Source organism: Lithobates pipiens, unplaced genomic scaffold (genome assembly GCF_037356315.1).
Source record: "Lithobates pipiens isolate NorthernLeopardFrog02 unplaced genomic scaffold, aLitPip1_a1.2 Scaffold_13, whole genome shotgun sequence".
Classification (NCBI taxonomy): domain Eukaryota; kingdom Metazoa; phylum Chordata; class Amphibia; order Anura; family Ranidae; genus Lithobates; species Lithobates pipiens.
In genome coordinates, this window is record NW_027507718.1 from 258,894,127 (window position 1) to 258,911,985 (window position 17,859).

At 40.5% G+C, this 17,859-nt stretch overlaps 1 protein-coding gene across 1 annotated transcript in view; it reads left to right on the top strand.

Annotated features, from left to right (window-relative positions):
- GRID2 (glutamate ionotropic receptor delta type subunit 2) overlaps positions 1 to 17,859 on the top strand; it is a 1,483,303-nt gene that overhangs the window by 798,896 nt on the left and 666,548 nt on the right. The gene's annotated exons all lie outside the window — the stretch shown is intronic.

The following is a 17,859-nucleotide window of genomic DNA, read 5'->3' on the forward strand; positions in this document are numbered from 1 at the left end:
CTTGGTTGTTCTATATAAGACTATGGGGTCTATTTATAAAACATGTGCTAGATGAATGGCATACACATTCATACAGGGTGGACACATTTTCAATGTATTTTCTGTAATAAATGAATTCCTGTGATTGTTCTGTTATCTAGTGGCCTAAATGTGGCATATTTTCTCATTGAAGTTCAGAAAACTATTCTGCATTTTGGCCACCAGATGGAGCTGACAAACGTAGGAATTATTCTATTACAGAAAATACAGGGAAAATTTGCCAAGCCTGCAGGAATGTGTGTGACAGTTGCACTCAAATGTTTTTAAATAAACCCCTATGTTTATTTATTGAATTATGTTATAATGTGTATTTCATTAAAAAATACAATATTTATTAATCTATCTTTACCTGATTACACAAGTTAAAATTTGATTGTACAATCTTCTTTGGATTTACCAACAACTATGCAGTGTGAGGGTTTACCTTATTAGATATAGAGTGAACAGATTATTTAGGGACATCCTTTTACTACTACAATTTCTAAATGTGATTGTACAGAAATGGGTATTTATTTAAAAAAAAATAGCCGAGATACAGAGCGGATGTCCTGTGTATCTTGGCGGAGCTCAGTAGCTCTCGGCCGTTCTCTGTGGCTCTCGACTATTTTCGGCTATTTTCAGCCGTTTTTGGCTATTTTCGGCCACACTCGCCCATTCTCTGCGGCTTTCGGCTTTCCGAAAGCCGACGAGAATGGCCGAATGTGGGTGAAAATAGCAGAGAAGCTTAGAAAGGGTGGGGGATCAGCGTATAACATGTACCCACAATTTTCCCCTGAATTTAAGGGGAAAAAGTGTGTGTTATACGCCGATAAATACAGTATTTTTTTTGTAGCGTTACAATCAGTCCTCTGATAACAAGGTGCTCTCCTATACATTTATTGGCCAAAATGTCAAACGAAAGGTACGCTAGTGAAGAGGCCTACAGGATGCTGAGGATGACAGATGAGAGAGGGGAGTCCTTACTGTCAGATTCAGGCTAAGTATTTGAACCTGTAGTGAGCAGAATCCCTACAGATAGCTCTGACAATGGAGAATGGGTCCCTGTTAAGGTCAGGCGTACCCGACCCCGTTCTTCTGTTACTGAGGTGCAACAACCACATGATGCTCGTATGCAGCAGAGTGTCAGTACTAGTGCTGCTCAACCTTCTGGTGAACTGGAAAGCATCAGCCGCCTAGTACACCCTGGTCATAGACAAATGCTGCAGTATCACTTGGTGACGTGGCGAGTACCCTAAGTGCAGTTCAAGTTGGTGTGGTGGCTAGCACAAGTAGTGCCCCGCAGCCACCAAGAGTACGAACACAGGCCCATAGAGCTCAAAGTGCCTTTCCTGCTGCACTTGCAATTCCTGATTGGCAACCCACAGATTCTGCAGCACCTGTATTTCCCCCATTCACTGGCCAACCCAGAATTCAGGTGGACACAGCAGATTTAACACACCTGGAATTTTTGGAGCTGTTTTTCACTGAAGATCTGTACGGAACTATTGTGGACCAAAGCAATTTATACGCTGGTCAATTCATCACCCAAAACCCAATTTCACCCCTTGCCAGACAATATGGCTGGAAACCTATAACGGTTCCCGAATTTAGGACCTTTCTGGGTCTATCCCTCAAAATGGGCATTAATAAAAAGAGTGAGTTGCGGTCACATTGGCCCACTGACCCAATTCACCATATACAAGTGTTCTCTGCTGCCAGGGCTAGGTACAAGCAGATATTGCGGTTCATGCATTTCAATGACAATGAGCTCTGTCGTCCTCGGGGGGTGAACCTGAACATGATCGGCTCCATAAAATTTGGCCCCTTATAAACCACTTGAACGAAAAATGAAAGCCTTGTTTATCCTCGATCGAGATGTCTGCATTGATGAGTCCCTGATTAAATTTTCTGGCCGACTTGTTTTCAAACAATATCTCCCCAGCAAGCATTCCAGATATGTGGTCAAGATGTATAAGCTCTGTGACGGGGCAACAGGCTATACATGAAGTTTTCTGGTTTATGAGGGAAAAGGATAGCAGATTGGATCCCCTCAATTGCTCAGACTACATAGGGAGCAATGGCAAGATTGTTTGGGACTTGGTGTCTCCCTTATGCGGAAAGGGGTACCATTAATATTTGGACAATTTTCATTCAAGCGTGCCACTTTTTAGACACCTCTATCAGTCAAGAATTGGCACATGTGGCGCCATGTGATCTAATCATCGAGGCTTCCCCCAACAGCTTGTAAATGCCCAACTTAGTCTGGGGGAGAGAGCCTGCATGAGCTCTAATTAATTACTTGCAGTGAGATGCTAGGACAAACGGAACATTTCCGTTCTGTCTTCCATTCACCCAGATATGGCAGTCCAAATTCCAATGGCGACTGGTGTTGTTGAGAAGCTCCTCTGTGTCCACAACTACAACCATAAAATGGGAGGGGTGAACTTCAACGTCCAGATGATGGTGCTGTACTTAGTTTCCAGATATATGTATACTTATTCCATGTATACTTATTCCAATTGGCTCTGTTCAACGCTTATGTGCTATACAAAGCATCTGGACTAACTGGATCCTTCCTAAAATTCCAGGAAGAGGTCATCGCAGCTCTTCTGAATCCAGCAGATACTGTGGCCCAAATTCACAACCCAAATACAGTGAGCCCTCTACATGAGAGGCATTTTCCAGATGTCTTTCCTGGTACCCCTACCCAACGAGCACCACAAAAGAGATGCCGTGTCTGTAGCAAGTATGGATATAGGTGTGACACCCGCTATTGTTGTCCTTCCTGTCCTGACCAACCTGGTCTCTGTGTTGGGGACTGTTTCCATCGCTACCACACACTAGTGGAGTATTAGGATAGGGTACAGCATGACACAGTCTTAGGGCACACTTTCACACAGGATTTTGAACGATGTTAGATGGCCATTGCATTTTGAGAGATCCTAAGCTCGAACATGCAAAGTTATAATAAAAGTGTAAAAAAAAGAAAAGACATATATATATATATACATAAAATAAAACAGCCAAAAATAGTTGTCATTTTATGGTTCTTCTCTTGTACTGTTACTGCGATTTACGCTATAATGTAATGTTTTATTGTTACTGTATTTTGTTATCTATGTACTTGGCATAAGATCATCTTTTACATTTTACCAAACATTCGGGCAATATAGTCTGTTTTAGTGCATTAAAATGTTTTAACCCAAAAATTGTGTTTGAAAAATCACTGCGCAAATACTGTGTGAAAAAATTAATTGCAACACCAACCATTTTAATCTCTAGGGCCTTTGCTTTAAAAAAATATGTATCATTTTTGGGGTTCAAGGTAATTTTCTAGCAAAAAAAATATTTCTTCATGTAAACAAAAAGTGTCAGAAAGGGCCTTGTCTTCAAGTGGTTAGAAAAGTGGGTGATGTGTGGCCTAAGCTTGTAATGTTGTGCATAAAATGCCAGGACAGTTCAACCCCCCCCCCCAAATGGAAGGGGGCAGAATGTATTTTGGGGTGTAATTTCAGATATACCCATGCCATGTGAGAACTATATATCATTTAGTGACAACTTTGTGTAAAAAATAATAATAATAATAATTTTCCCAAAACTTGTGGCAAAATATAAAATATTCCATGGACTCAAAATGCCTCTCAGTAAATGGTAATAGTAATAATAATAATAGTAAATAGTAATAATTTGTTGAGTGGGGGGGTTGTGCTATCTTGGCATTTCATGGCCTCCAAAACTTTGATAGGTAGTAAGGAATGAAATAAAAAATGTACACCCTTAGAAATCCTGAAGGCGGTGGTTTTCGGGGTCCTGTACATGGCTGGGCTCCCAAAAAGTCTCACACATGTAATATCCCCATACTCATGAGAAGCAGCATAATGTATTTTGAGGTCTAATTCCATATATACCCATGGCATGTGTGAGCAATATATAATTTCAGTGACAACTTTTTTTTCCTTTTTTCAATCGCTTGTAACAGAAAAATAAAATATTCAATATGGTCAGGGAATATAGCTTAGTGTAATGTTACCTATAGCAGTCCCTGTTATCATAAGCCAAAGAAAGCCTAGTCTACTAGTGCATGGCTTCCACCAGAAATGCCATGTTCACTGGCCAGGAAGTACAGGAGGCTAAAGAAAGGAAGATCACAAGAGTTTATGTGGTTCCAGGAGTGAAGTTGTCTGCGGGGGATGGCTGGGACAGGTGTCTCCCAGGAACATAGTCAATCTGACGTGCAGACAGGTCAGTTCAGGCACAGGCAGAGACATGTTCAGCTAACAGGCAAAGGATCAGTCCAAGAAACAAGCAGAAATGTGGTGAATAAAAAGACCAAGGTTAATACAGGCTGCAGGCAGAGGTAACACTGCACTGGTGTGATGGTGATCAGGAACACTGCTGCTGGCTACATTGGTCAGGTGATAGTGGGACTTGTGTAGCAGTGATCAGAAACACTGTTGCTGGTATACACTAGTCTGGTGACACTGGGGCTAGTGTTGCAGCAGCCAGGAAGACTTCTGCTGGCTTACACTGAGCTGGCAACACTGTTGCTGGCATACACTGGTCTGGTGATACAAGGACTGGTGTAGTGGTCGTAAAGAAAACTGTTGCTTTATGCACTAGTCTGGTGGGGTTGCAATCACAAACACTGATTGTAGCTACTTGTCTGGCAACACTGCGGCTGCAATAAAGTGCCTGTCAGCTCAGTTTTTCACAGGAGGACTTCAGTCTCTCTCACCACCCAGTTTGTTTACCTTTAGGTCCGGTTCACACCGCTGCGGGTGAGAGATCCGGATGTGATTCGCACCGCACTGCAGTGCAAATCACATCCGATCTGTCTGTGCGATGCGAGTTCAGCCATACAGGTAGTATGGCTGAATTCGCATCGCACCCGCCGCAAACTCGCACAGGACCCTTTTTTTGGTCCGCAGCAGAATCGGATCGCATGGGTGTTCACACCATGCGATCCGATTCCTGTCCGAGTTTGCAGATCGCACTGCGATATGCGGACTGGTCTGGGGGTGTCATTAAGATTTCATTGACACTCCCAGCAGTCCGCATAGGGCAGTGTGAACTGCCGGCGGGAGGCATGCGATGCGGGAAAACGCTGCGGATTCGCGGCGTTCCCGCATCGCTATGGTGTGAACCCAGCCTTAAGGTCAAACAGCCAATTTATCATTGTGGATCTTGAGTCAAGACAGGCAATTGCCTAAGCAGGGTTCTTTTTCATCTCCATGTTCTTCCCCCAGGCAAAGGGCCAGGGAGGGAAATACTGGACCTCTCTGCAGTTACACACTCCCTAGATAGCAGATCTGATGGGCAGCAAACTCTGGACTTACACCCTCTTGAGGGAATGGCTGGGAGGCACAGACCTTTCTAGAAGGTCTCTTGAAATGGTGCAACAATTAGCTACTCTGCATCGGAAGCTTCCAAGAAGCAGAAAGTGGGAATCAGTGAATAAGAGATGACATTTGGAAATTTCTGGGCCTAATAATACCTCAGGGAGTGGTGGGGAAACCCATGCAGAAGTGGTATTAGACAACTAATAGATTACTTGCCACTCCGTTCTTTGGTACAGTCATGTCAGAGTACAGATTTTCCCTAATCATTCAGTTCAATTACACTTCAAAAACAAAAAAGAATTTGATGAAACTACTCATCCTGCACCAAAACTAAAGAAAATTTGGGAAGTATCTCAAATGATTCTAAAGAAACTCCAATGGTTCTATGTGCCAGAAAGAGATATCAGCATAGATGAAAGTCTAATGGCCTACAAGGGAAGGCTCAGCTGGGTACAATGCATCAACGAGAGCACGATTTGGCATAAAATCCTACATGCTATGCGAATCGTCAACTGGCTACATTTTGAATTCAGTCATATACACTGGAAAAGGAACAGGATTCAATCCAAAATACAGCAACTATGGAATGGCAACATCTTCCGTTCTTTCACTCATTGAGCCATCGATAAATCAGGGCTATTGTGTAACAATCGGCAACTTGTATACGTCTACTGAACTTTATGAGTTTCTTCTGCAAAACAAACCAAAATAAAATAGATGCCTGTGGAATTGTTAGGGCTAACCGACATGCCACCAATGTTTGGCAAATAGAAGTAGAAGACTGGAGAAATGGTTGCCTGGCAGAAAGGCAAAATGATGGCAAGAAAGATGTGTGCCTAATGAATACAGTTCATAATACCTCCACTGTTATGGTACGCGCGAAAGGTGGGAAAAAAAGCATGGAGCTACAAGTAGTGATAGGCACATTCTACCCAGCAATGAGGAAACAGCAAAAGAAGTACTACAAGAAGATCTTCGGACATCTTCTTAAGCAATGCTTGGGGAATGCCTACATTCTGCTAAAAAAAAGAGTGACAAGCCTGTGATTCATTCTGACTTAGTTTGCAGTTGCCAAACGTATCTTTGTGAACCACCAAACACCATCAATTGCTGTGAATAGAGCTGGACATCGTGCTGCTCTGCGCATTGTCAACCCGAGCGCCGACTAGTCATCACTTCATGGACTATATCCCACCAACCGAGAAAAAGTCAAAAGTCAGCACCTACAAGGATGTGTGTGGGTTGTTGCTCAAAGTGCGATGACAGTGGAAAGAAAATCAGAAAGGAAACCAGGTTTCATTGTCCTGATTGTGATGTCAGACTTTGCACAGTCCCATGTTTTAAAATTTTTCATACCAGGAATGTTTACTAAACCAATATGCAGTGTCTAGTGTTGCAGTGATTAGTAATATTGCACCTTTGGACAAATTTCTGTGTTTTTGGTTTGATTACATTATTGAATTAAATGTATTATTTTTTTTTATAATTATTTATTATATTATAATTTAAGATTTTGTGTTTCAAACTTTATCATACTGAGGATGTCTACTAGACTCTTGTTTGGACAGATTTAAGTGAGTTACTCCTAAGAATTACAGGCCTACAATATAAAACAACACATTTTCTTGCAAAACAATGTACTGCTTTGACATTCAAAAATACTGACATAATCAGACTGCCAGGGAGGTTAAGAAAAACGTGTATGTTCCACTATGTTTTTGGAACACTGAATCCTGAATGGGAGTGTCTGTGTTCAATATAATCAGCTGATGCACTTACAATGTTTTTTTTTTTATGAGGGAAATTACAGTTCCTGTATCCCTTTAGAAATAATTAACCCTAAGGGAGTATTTCACCAAAATATAATTCTTATTGCAGAGGATGCCTAAAGTTTTACTTCCATCTTAGAGTGGATGTTTAGGAAAATAAGTGATCCAATCACACAAGCAGGAAATTATATAAGGTTGCCATGTTGCATTGCATTTTACAGAAAAATCTTGACTGAAGATTGAAAAGGAGAGATACGTTTTAAAAACATTGAAGTGTTTGTTACCACGACATTCACAATTCCTGATATGTGCCTGCTGTACCATGCATTTGTATGAAAACGTCTTCTGTTTTCTTTGTATCGCTTCCTTTGTGTGAAATCCCAGGTGTTCTTGCCAGTCCCTCTGTTTTCCTATCAAAACTGACAACACTAAGCAGGAGAGCACAACGTGGTCAGTTCTCTAGCAATGCTGGGAACTCAGCCTGCTCTTCTCCAATGATCAGTCTTGTCCTGACACCCCTCCTGCACAGCCATTCACTGGGAAGCTCAGTGTGCTGCTGCTTCTCCTCCCCCCAGCAATTATGCAGCTAAGAACAGAGGGAAGGTGATCACTTATAAAAAAGGGTTAAATACGTATTGATAATGTTTTTTTTAATATGTATATACAAATGTTTTGCCTTTCATTTCTATTTCAAACTGAATGGGTTGTTTTACAATCACTTCAAGTTACAATATGGCTTTTGTAGCCATTTTATGTACCACAGTATATTATTTTTTTCTATTTGCTATTTTCTTTTTCTCACGAAAGTGGCATTACCCTTTAACCATATGGCAGGGCCCTACAAGGGAGAAAGACAATTTATAATTGACCTTAAAAGTTTAATAGAACTGCAAATTGAAATTGTTACTTTACCAAGCAAAACGCTTTCCTCTTTAATGAATGAAAAGGTTTTAAATTCATTATACCCCGGGTGCAATCCTAGCCAGAAAAAGCTAAACAGCAGTGGTGCTAATTTTATATTAAATGGATTACAGATCTCTATCTCTAGGTAAAAGCCATGTCAGGCACATCTCACCACTGTCACTAAGAAACCATTTTTCTTTATATTCTCAGACTATTTCACAGAAAATGGATTTCTGAATTGCATGTCTAGTCATGTTATACAATGTATTTATTTTTATAATGCATTGCCTCAGTCCTGCTTATTACTGCTTTCCACGATGACAGTCAAAGAACTATATAATATATGTTCTAACACGCAGACTTGCATAAACACACAACTACACACACGAATATGATAAATGTAAACAGCATTTTCTTAGGAGTTTAGAAAAAAAAACATTACCTTATTTCAAAACATAATAGTATTATATTCACTATAGAATATATGCTGTTCTAAACAAATAGACAAATCAGTATCACAATGTATACTACTTAAACATGCAATGGAATGTGACACTTGAAACACAATTTAATGAACACACTTATCAGTTGTCTATGTTCTCTAGCTTCATTTTCATCAGGTTCGTTGAAGGTGACCAATGCTTTTTCAAACCATATCTTTTAAATTTAATGGCACTTCAAGTATTAACAACACATGCTTGAAACAGAGCACCATATTACCAACAAGAAACCAATAAAAACATACCTATACTATAGAAAGAGGTAAATCTGATTTACCTCTTTTTATCGCCTCTGACTTAAGTTTTCTTTTAGTGCAGTTAAGTAATACAGCTTGGTCACCTCCCTGCCCTCAGCTTGTTATAGGACAGTAGATAACCAGCAGCAGACTGATGAGGTCACTGACCCATATTGCTGCCTCTACCTCGCTCAGTCTGATTTCTACTTGCGGAGATTACAATAGGATGATACCAAATAAAATTCAGATGTTGTTGCTAGTTGCATTGAAATGCATTACCTTACATTTTTATTGTATTCATAATTGTATTCATTTGTGTTTTACAGGCATACTCCACTTTTAAGTACACAACCAGGTTTATTTACTAAAGCTGGAAAGTGAAAAATCAGGCTCACTTCTGCATAGAAACCAATGAGCTTCCAGGTTGTATTACCAAAGCTTAATTGAACAAGCTGGGGTTAGAAGCTTATTAGTTTATATGCAGAAGTGAGCCTGATTCTGCACTTTCCAGCTTTAGTAAATAAACCCTGTTGTGTACTTAAAAGTGGGGTATGCCTGTATTCATCTGCCCAGAATTCCTATTCAACACTAACCCTAACCTGCACTTTATTCTAATACTTTAATGGTAGAATGAATCTCTTGTGCTTAGCCTGAATTCATATGTATATACCTGGACTAGACATAGGGCACACTAAACATTTTCCTGGTGGGCAGGGGTTGCCAGGCTTCATGTCCTAACAAAAGTGGCTTGTTGATGACCAGGCAGCAAAGTGGGAGGTAAGTGGCGACCGCTGTCTGGGGGACACGGAACTAACACAGACCCCAATTGCCACTCACCTCCCACTATGCAGCCATGCCTTATTACCCACTTGTTAATATGATCCAGATCTGCAGCTCATGAAGAGGATACTAGGGCTGAATTCTGCCTCTGTCCTGCCAAAGATGGGACTGTGCTTGGGAGGCAGAGAGTAAAAGGGGACACTGTGGTTATAGAGAAAATGGGGGGCTGTGACTGCAAGGGGTGTTGTGATGGGGGCTGTGATTGCTAGAGGCACTGTAATGTAAAGGGGCACCGTGATTTAAAGGGGACTGGACTGGAATCATTACAGTGCCCCTTTAGAGTATAGTCCCCTTCATATCACAGTACCTCTTTACATTACATTGCAAAGGACTGACTCTGAATATTCCATCACCAGCCACCTCTGTCCTGCCCCTCCACCCCCCCCCCCCCTTCTCTGGAATAATTGTCTGTTCTGTCTAAAATGCAGGGTACCCTAATTTTAAAATTTGGTTATACTTTCTCCAAATCTACAGCTTTCAATAAAAGAATACCTGATGGTTCTGCCATGAAACAAAGGTCCTTGTTGGGGCATGTACTTTAAAACAGAACTCTAGCCATAAATAATTATGCAAAATTAATAACCAATTAAAATATAAAACAATAACATCAGCTTTTGTTGCAACATTCACTTTATACCAGAGATTTCCCCTTTTTCTGCCACTAGACTTCCTCAGTCAGATGACCAGCATCATTCAACTCACTTCCAATGACCTCAAATTGTTTTGTACCTGCCTTAGCCGGTGACTCTGCCCTCTTCTTTAGTCAGTAGGGATGAGCTTCAAGTTTGCCTGTTTGCCTGTTCACTGAACAGCGAACAATTTGGGATGTTCGGGGCAAATTCGAAAAGCCGCAGAACACCCTGTACAAGTCTATGGGAAAAATATAAAGTGCTAATTTTTTTTTTTTTTTATTCTGTTTATTGATTTGCACATAACAAATAAAACAACTTACAGCCTATTGGGCATACCCAGGCTGATTATTACTACACTCCCTGAAGCAAACAGTCAGGGAACAAACAAACCCCCCCTCCCCCCCAACATAAACAATCAAAAAATCCACCGTACCCTCTAGCACCACCGCTCATTACTCAGGACAGTTTGCAAACTCGTTCATGCTCTACTGCAGACTACAGACAACCCCAGGATGAACTATGCAAGCGCCCCCCCCCCCCCCACCTACCAGCCCCTCACCACCCCCCTAAGGAATGACCCAGGGCTACATGAATGTCAGTACCCTAGACACTTCCACTTACTCGCAATGGAACCCCGTCAGTCAGCATTCGAGTCAGCGTTAGTGTCGCACGACTCCGTCCAGATGTCCCAAATTTTATGAAACTTGGCCCTGCAGCCGCGAGAAAGATAGGTGGCCCTATATAGTGGAAGAGCCGCGTTTACTAAATTCTTCCAGAAATGAACAGAGGGAGCTATCGGAGCCTTCCATTTAAGAACAATAGATTTACGGGCATAATATAGCAATAAGCCGAGGAGTGTGCGGAGCGCCCGGCGTGGAGCTAGCGATCCGACCAACCCCAATAGGCATATCTCTACTGACAGCGGTACATTTACAGTGGACACAGTCAGAATAAATTTAGTCACCTCCACCCAAAAACTAACTATCTGAGGACAGCTCCAGAACATGTGGATAAAATCCGCTGAGGGTGAGTTACATCTCCAACAGGAGGCAGGGACAGAAGGGTAAATTCTGTGAAGACGTTGTGGAGTGTAATATACCCTATGCACTATTTTAAATTGTACCAGTCTATCCCTGGCTGCCACTAATTGTAAGAATGGATATTCCCAGACATCTTCCCAGTCCTCAGTGTCCAATGAGGAAGAATCCACCTCCCACTTTGCCCTCAGGGCTTCCAGGCCCGTATGTACATTTGGGAGCAACACCTTATATATAGCAGACAGAGGTTTTAAAGTGCTAATTTTAAAGGCTTCTATGCAAGTTATTGTCATAAAAAGTGTTTGGGGACCTGGGTCTTGCCCCAGGGAACATGTGTCAATCCAAAAAAAGTTTTAAAAATGCTGTTTTTTCGGGAGCAGTGATTTTAATAATGCTTAAAGTGAAACAATTAAAGTGTAATATTCCTTTAAATTTCGTACCTGGGGGGTGTCTATAGTATGCCTGTAAAGGGACGCATATTTCCCGTGCTTAGAACTGTCCCTGCACAAAGAGTCATTTCTGCAGAAAAAAAAGACACTTAAAAGCACTCGGGACTATAATGAATTGTCGGCTCCACGTAATACAGATAACAGTCATTGAAAGTCATTGATAAAAAAAAAAACGTGGGGTTCCTCCAAATTCAATTACCAGGCCCTTCGGGTCTGGTATGGATATTAAGGGGAACCTTGCGTCAAATAAAAAAAAAAAATGATGTGGGGTTCCCCCCAAATATCCATACCAGACCTGAAGGTTCTGAAATTTAAAAAATAAAATGGCGTGGAGTTCCCCCAAAAAATATATACCAGACCCTTTATCCAAGCACGCAACCTGGCAGGCTACAGGAAAAGAGGGGCGGATGAGAGAGTGATTAAATTTGGGGGAACCCCACCTTTACAGGCATACTATAGACACCCCCAGGTATGCAATTTCAAGGAATATTACACTTTTATTGTTTCACTTTAAGCATTATTAAAATCACTGCTCCAGAAAAAAACGGCCATTTTTAAAACTTTTTTTGCATTGATACATGTCCCCTGGGGCAGGTCCCAGGTCCCCAAACACTTTTTAGTACAATAACTTGCATATTACCCTTTAAAATTAGCACTTTTGATTTTGAAGGTTCGAGTCCCATAGACTTTAATAGGGTTCTAAAGTTCACACGAAGTTTAGGTCTGTTCGCAGGTTCTTGTGCGAACCGAACCGGGGGGTGTTCGGCTCATCCTTAGTTGTCAGTATTTTCAGTTTGTTCCTTGTCTGCACATGAACTGATTGGCCCCTTGTGCTACTTCTTATTTTCGCATTCAAGCCCTGCTGTACAGAGAATGCAAGATGTTGATCAAATTCATGCACTTACACCAGTTACATTTGAAAATACACTTAATAATGTTCAGTGAATACAGATCTAGGTTAATGTGTGTTATTACTATCTATATAGAGTTCAATTTTATTGATGTGGTAACTGTCCACTAACTGCCCTACTGTTTTTCACCCAATCATTTGCATCCCTGTTAAGGGGTCTACAAGTAGTCATGCTGAAATATACTGAACAGGAATAATGACTTTTAGATGAAGATGTTCCAGATCAATAATGTGCAGCCAACACTTGAGTAAGTACATATGGACTGAAAGTAGTCTTAGAGTTTAGATTTATTTTAGCCTTAATTTTAATTGTAAGTTTGAATATCAATATCCAAACCCTAACGAATACCTAATCTAATTCTTACAAGTGTTTACTAGGTTACAAATCTATTAGCACTGAAAGCTAGCATTCTTGCACCAAGATCTCAAGGCATTCAGTTTATTTAAGTCAAACCCACTGAACCTTTTCAGAGCAAGAGATATTGCCTTTAGGAGACAGAATGAAGGAATTAACCTCCTAATTAATTATGAACATCCTAAAACTCCTGGATTGTGACAATAATGAGAATTCTAGTAATATATTGTCTATAATTATATAATCATTTTTGTCCTAGCATCGGCTGCAGGCTGGCCCAGCCAAATTTGAAGAAACGTATATTCAAATCTCTCTAATACATCAATATTTTACTTTCATGGGCCTAAGAATAGTAATAGTATGATATTTTGTTAAATGGCCATTCAAAACAAGTAAAATCAACTTGTTATTTCTTAATAACACCTTTTTCAGTTTACCCCATTATTACCGTTTTAGCAATTCTTACACTTTTTTCTGCTACCTGCCTGTTTTTTATATTTTATTTTTGAGTTAATATGTTTATTGGTATTTTAGAAAAGGTATACAAACCTGTATACAAGGATATACAAGGATACACAAACTGGATACACAGCGGTTACAATCTGTTAGGTAAATTAACAAATTGTTAGGTAATGGTATAAACTTTTAGGCATTGGTACAAACTGTTAGGTATCGGTACACTTCAGAATAACGGTATGGACAAACGTTTGAGTATGTAATGCTGAGTATTGTCATTATATTAAAATATGGTATTGTATCTGGGCTAACTAGCCTATCCATTCATTAATAAGCTATTACCCTTTCTGGTCCATATTTCAGTTGATAGCTAACATATGTTCATATGTATAATTTTGTTGTACTAAAGATGTCACCTCAGAAAGACTGGGCATATGTCAGTTTTCCATTTGTTAAGAATAGTTGATCAGGCTGCAAGCAGGATGTGTGTGACCACAGTCCTTGCCGACCTGGGGTATAAATCCATGCCAAGATTGATAAGTGCCTGGATTAGGAGGTGTTAATATACCTGTTAACTAGGATATGAGTTTGAAAACATGTTTCCAAAAGCTTGTTAGGCTTGGGTATTTGCATAGGGTGTATAGCAGATGTCCTATTTGGTCGTAATTCCGCCAACACTTAGGTGATGATGAATTTGAGAACTTGGCCAGCCTCTATGCAGTATAGTACCACCTGTGTGTGAATTTGAGTGTCATTTCTAAATGCGTGGTGCAGTGCAATGCTTGATGGATTGGTTAAAAGGCTTTTTGCCATTGGAGGGGAGAGATCGTGGACTGGAGGTCTTTTTTTTTTTTCCATTTTCAATATTTTTTATAGAAATATATATTGGGGGCTATTTACAAAAGGCAAATTCACTTTGCACTGCAAGTGCACTTGAAAGTTCACTGAAAGTGCACTTGGTAGTGCAGTCGCTCTAAATCTAAGGGGTAGATCTGAAATCAGTGGAAGCTCTGCTGCTTTTATCATCCAATCATGTGCAAGCTAAAATGCTATTTTTTATTTTCCTTGCGTGTCCCCCTTGGATCTACAGCGACTTTACATCTAAGTGCACTTTCAAGTGCATTTCCAGTGCAAAGGGGATTTTCATTTAGTAAATAACCCCCATTGTCATCTAGAGAGTGGAAGGCCCGCTCCAATATTGTTACAAAATTAAAACAACTATGTAGTAAACAGAGCAGTATGAAATAATGTAAATATTGGATAAATGAGTATAAAATGCAGAATTACATGTTTTGAAGGATGGGGTAGGGGAATGTCAGGGGGGGGGGGGGGGGGAGAGCATGGGAGAAGCAGGTTGAGTGGAGGTCTTTTCCCCATTTAAGCATTGTGATGGTCTTTTGAAAGGTGTGTTTGGAAAAAATGAAAATTCAATGTTTCCACTGATTTGGGTTTGGTACCATGCATAAAGTCTTTAATGGATTGTATGCCATGTAGTGATAGGGGTCTGGGGGATAGCGTGGGGATCATAGCTTCTAGGATCAGCAGAGGGTAGTCAATAGACTGGATGTCTATTTTTGTGTCTGACTGGTGGTTTAGGTGTCTCCATGGAAATTGGAAGTAGGGGGAATGCTGTTTCTATCTCTGTCCAAAGTGGGATATCTTTGTCCCTGAACCAAAATGAAAGCCAGCTATAGGGTTAATCACTTCTGAGGTATTTCCATCATTAGAGGTCTGGGGCTGACTCACCTCCATGTCAGGGACTTTCAGTTCTCTGTGAGGAGTCTGTCTGTGGGCCTTTGATTTTACTGGGCTCCTGGTGATCAGGCTGGAGTTGGTGGAAGAAGAGCCACTCTGTGCCCCTGCCTGTGTGCCGCTACCTCCGTGCTGGCTGAGTCTTGTTGATTTTTGTTCAGCCCATTCGTTGATGCTGTGATGAGTGAGTGCAGCTGCCATTTTGTTGGAGCCCCCTGGAGACAGAGAAGAATTTTGGCAGCTTGTGCATCTGCTGCGGCTCCTTCCTACGTTGGGTCATCGCGCCATCTTTCTCAAGGTGGAGGGGGGTATTTAGGGGCTGTTATGGCAGTGGTAGGCTTGGGTGGCTGTTGATTCCCCCAGTGGCTGAGCAGAGCTTGTGAATCAGATGTCCACGTTGGAGCTTGGTCGCCATTTAATTCATGCATTCCTTCTTATTTGAAGGAACATTTTGAATTACAAACAAAATGAATCATTATAATGTATATACTGTAGCATATGCATTTTTTGTGAAAAAAATGTAATATATAATTAGCAAACAAAGTTATATACACAAAAATCATAAGCTAAGAGCCCATACAATAACTGTATCTGCCTTTTTTGTCAAACTGCTATCAGATCTTATTTTATATGCAAGCATATTGTCCTTCAGTATATTAAGAGCTTTCTGCTTTCCATTAAATTGACAACCATAAAGAACAGCTATATTTGATTTACACATACTATAAGACTGTTGCTATTATATCCACATGTATTTAAAGTAATGGACTATGTTCCCATAGATGCTTTAAAAAAAAATGAAAGCAGATAAGCCTTAAAGGAAAGTTTTGCTTGTGGCCATACAAACTCCTGCATGCTAAGCTAAGAGTGTTGGCAGACAGTTTTTTGGATACGATCTTGTAGTAGGTTTTCCAGCTGGAGAAATGAGGTAGAGGATGCCAATGCATCAGGATGGCGAGCGGATACTTGGACAACAACACTGGTATTTTGTAGGGCGATGCCTAACGGGACTGTAGAGAGGCTTAAATAGACAGATTTGTACATGGCAGCCACAGCTTGCACCAGCAGTTGAAAATATTGCTGCAATCTGTTATGTTACAGAAAGATAAAGCAGAAGGCTTTTGTACTGCCTTGCATAATACATCTTTCACAGATAACTCTGCTTTGTTTTTTTTACCATTACTGGGGTTTACACAGTTTAAAATAAATCTTGTCATAGCACGCATGCAGCTAATGACAGTTAAACATTAAACTGACATAGATTTCATGACAAATATTTCAGGCTTGGCCAAAATGAATCATTATTATGAGACTAAGGGGGTTATTTACTAAAGGCAAATCCACTTTGCTCTACAAGTGCACTGCAAGTGCACTTGGAAGTGCAGTCCCTGTAGATCTGAGGGGAAGATCTGATATGAGGGAAGCTCTGCTGATTTTATCATCCAATCATGTGCAAGCTAAAATGTTTTTTTCTTTTCCTTGCATGTCCCCCTCAGATCTACAGCGACTTTACTTCCAAATGCACTTTCAGTCCCCTATAAAGTGCACTTGCAGTGCACTTGTAGTGCAAAGTGGATTTGCTTTTAGGAAATAACCCCCTAAGTGTCTATCAAGATAGATTATTCAAACAGGACTGCAGCACCACCGTATCCTTTAATCAGTTCATTATTTGATCTGTACATACAAAAAGGAAGACCACAGTAAATCAAACATCAGTTAACACAATGTGCACATGGCTTTGGGAAGGCCTTAATGATTTGTTCAAAGGATCTAATAATATGTTAATTTTAATTGAGCAAAAAAAATAACTTTTTTTTTTCACTAGGCAACTGGCAAATGCATCCCATTGTGTGTCAGGAAAAGGCTCCTTGTTTAAAGTCAGACTTTTTATTCTGTTTGTGACTCCACTGGGGAGACCTTACCTTACTTCCTCCCATGGGCCACCCATAAAAGAAAAAGGGGCAACAGTTGTCACTAAGGGGTTGATTTACCAAAACTGGAGAGTGCAAAATATGGTGCGGCTCTGCATAGAAACCAATCAGCTTCCAGGTTTTTATTTTATGTGAAGCTTAATTGAATACGCTGAAGTTAGAAGCTGATTGGCTACCATGCACAGCTGCACCAGATTTTGCACTCTCAAGTTTTAGTAAATTAAACCCTAAATGAGGGAATCAGACATTGGGGGTTATTTACTAAATGCAAATCCACTTTGCACTACAAGTGCACTGCAAGTTCACTTGGAAGTGCAGTCGCTGTAGATCTGAGAGGAAGATCAAGATGAAGGGAGGCTCTGCTGATTTCTATCATCCAATCATGTACAAGCAAAAAATATTTTTTATTTCCCTGGTATTCCCTCAGATATACAGCGACTGGACTTCCAAGTGCACTTGCAGTGCACTTGTAGTGTAAAGTAGATTTGCCTTTAGTAAATAAACCCCATTACAACACTTTTCCACTATATCAAAATTTATTTTTTTCTGCATATAAACCTTTTGGAGATCTTTCCAAGGACAGGACACGACAGTTGACCTCAACAACAGGGATACAAATGACAATAAAAACATGATAGAGGCTCTAATTCTTCTCTGCTCTCATTTTGCAGCTTTGAATAGAGTTGATTAAGGTTAGAAGATTTATTAGCACATATTGGTGCATTAACCCAT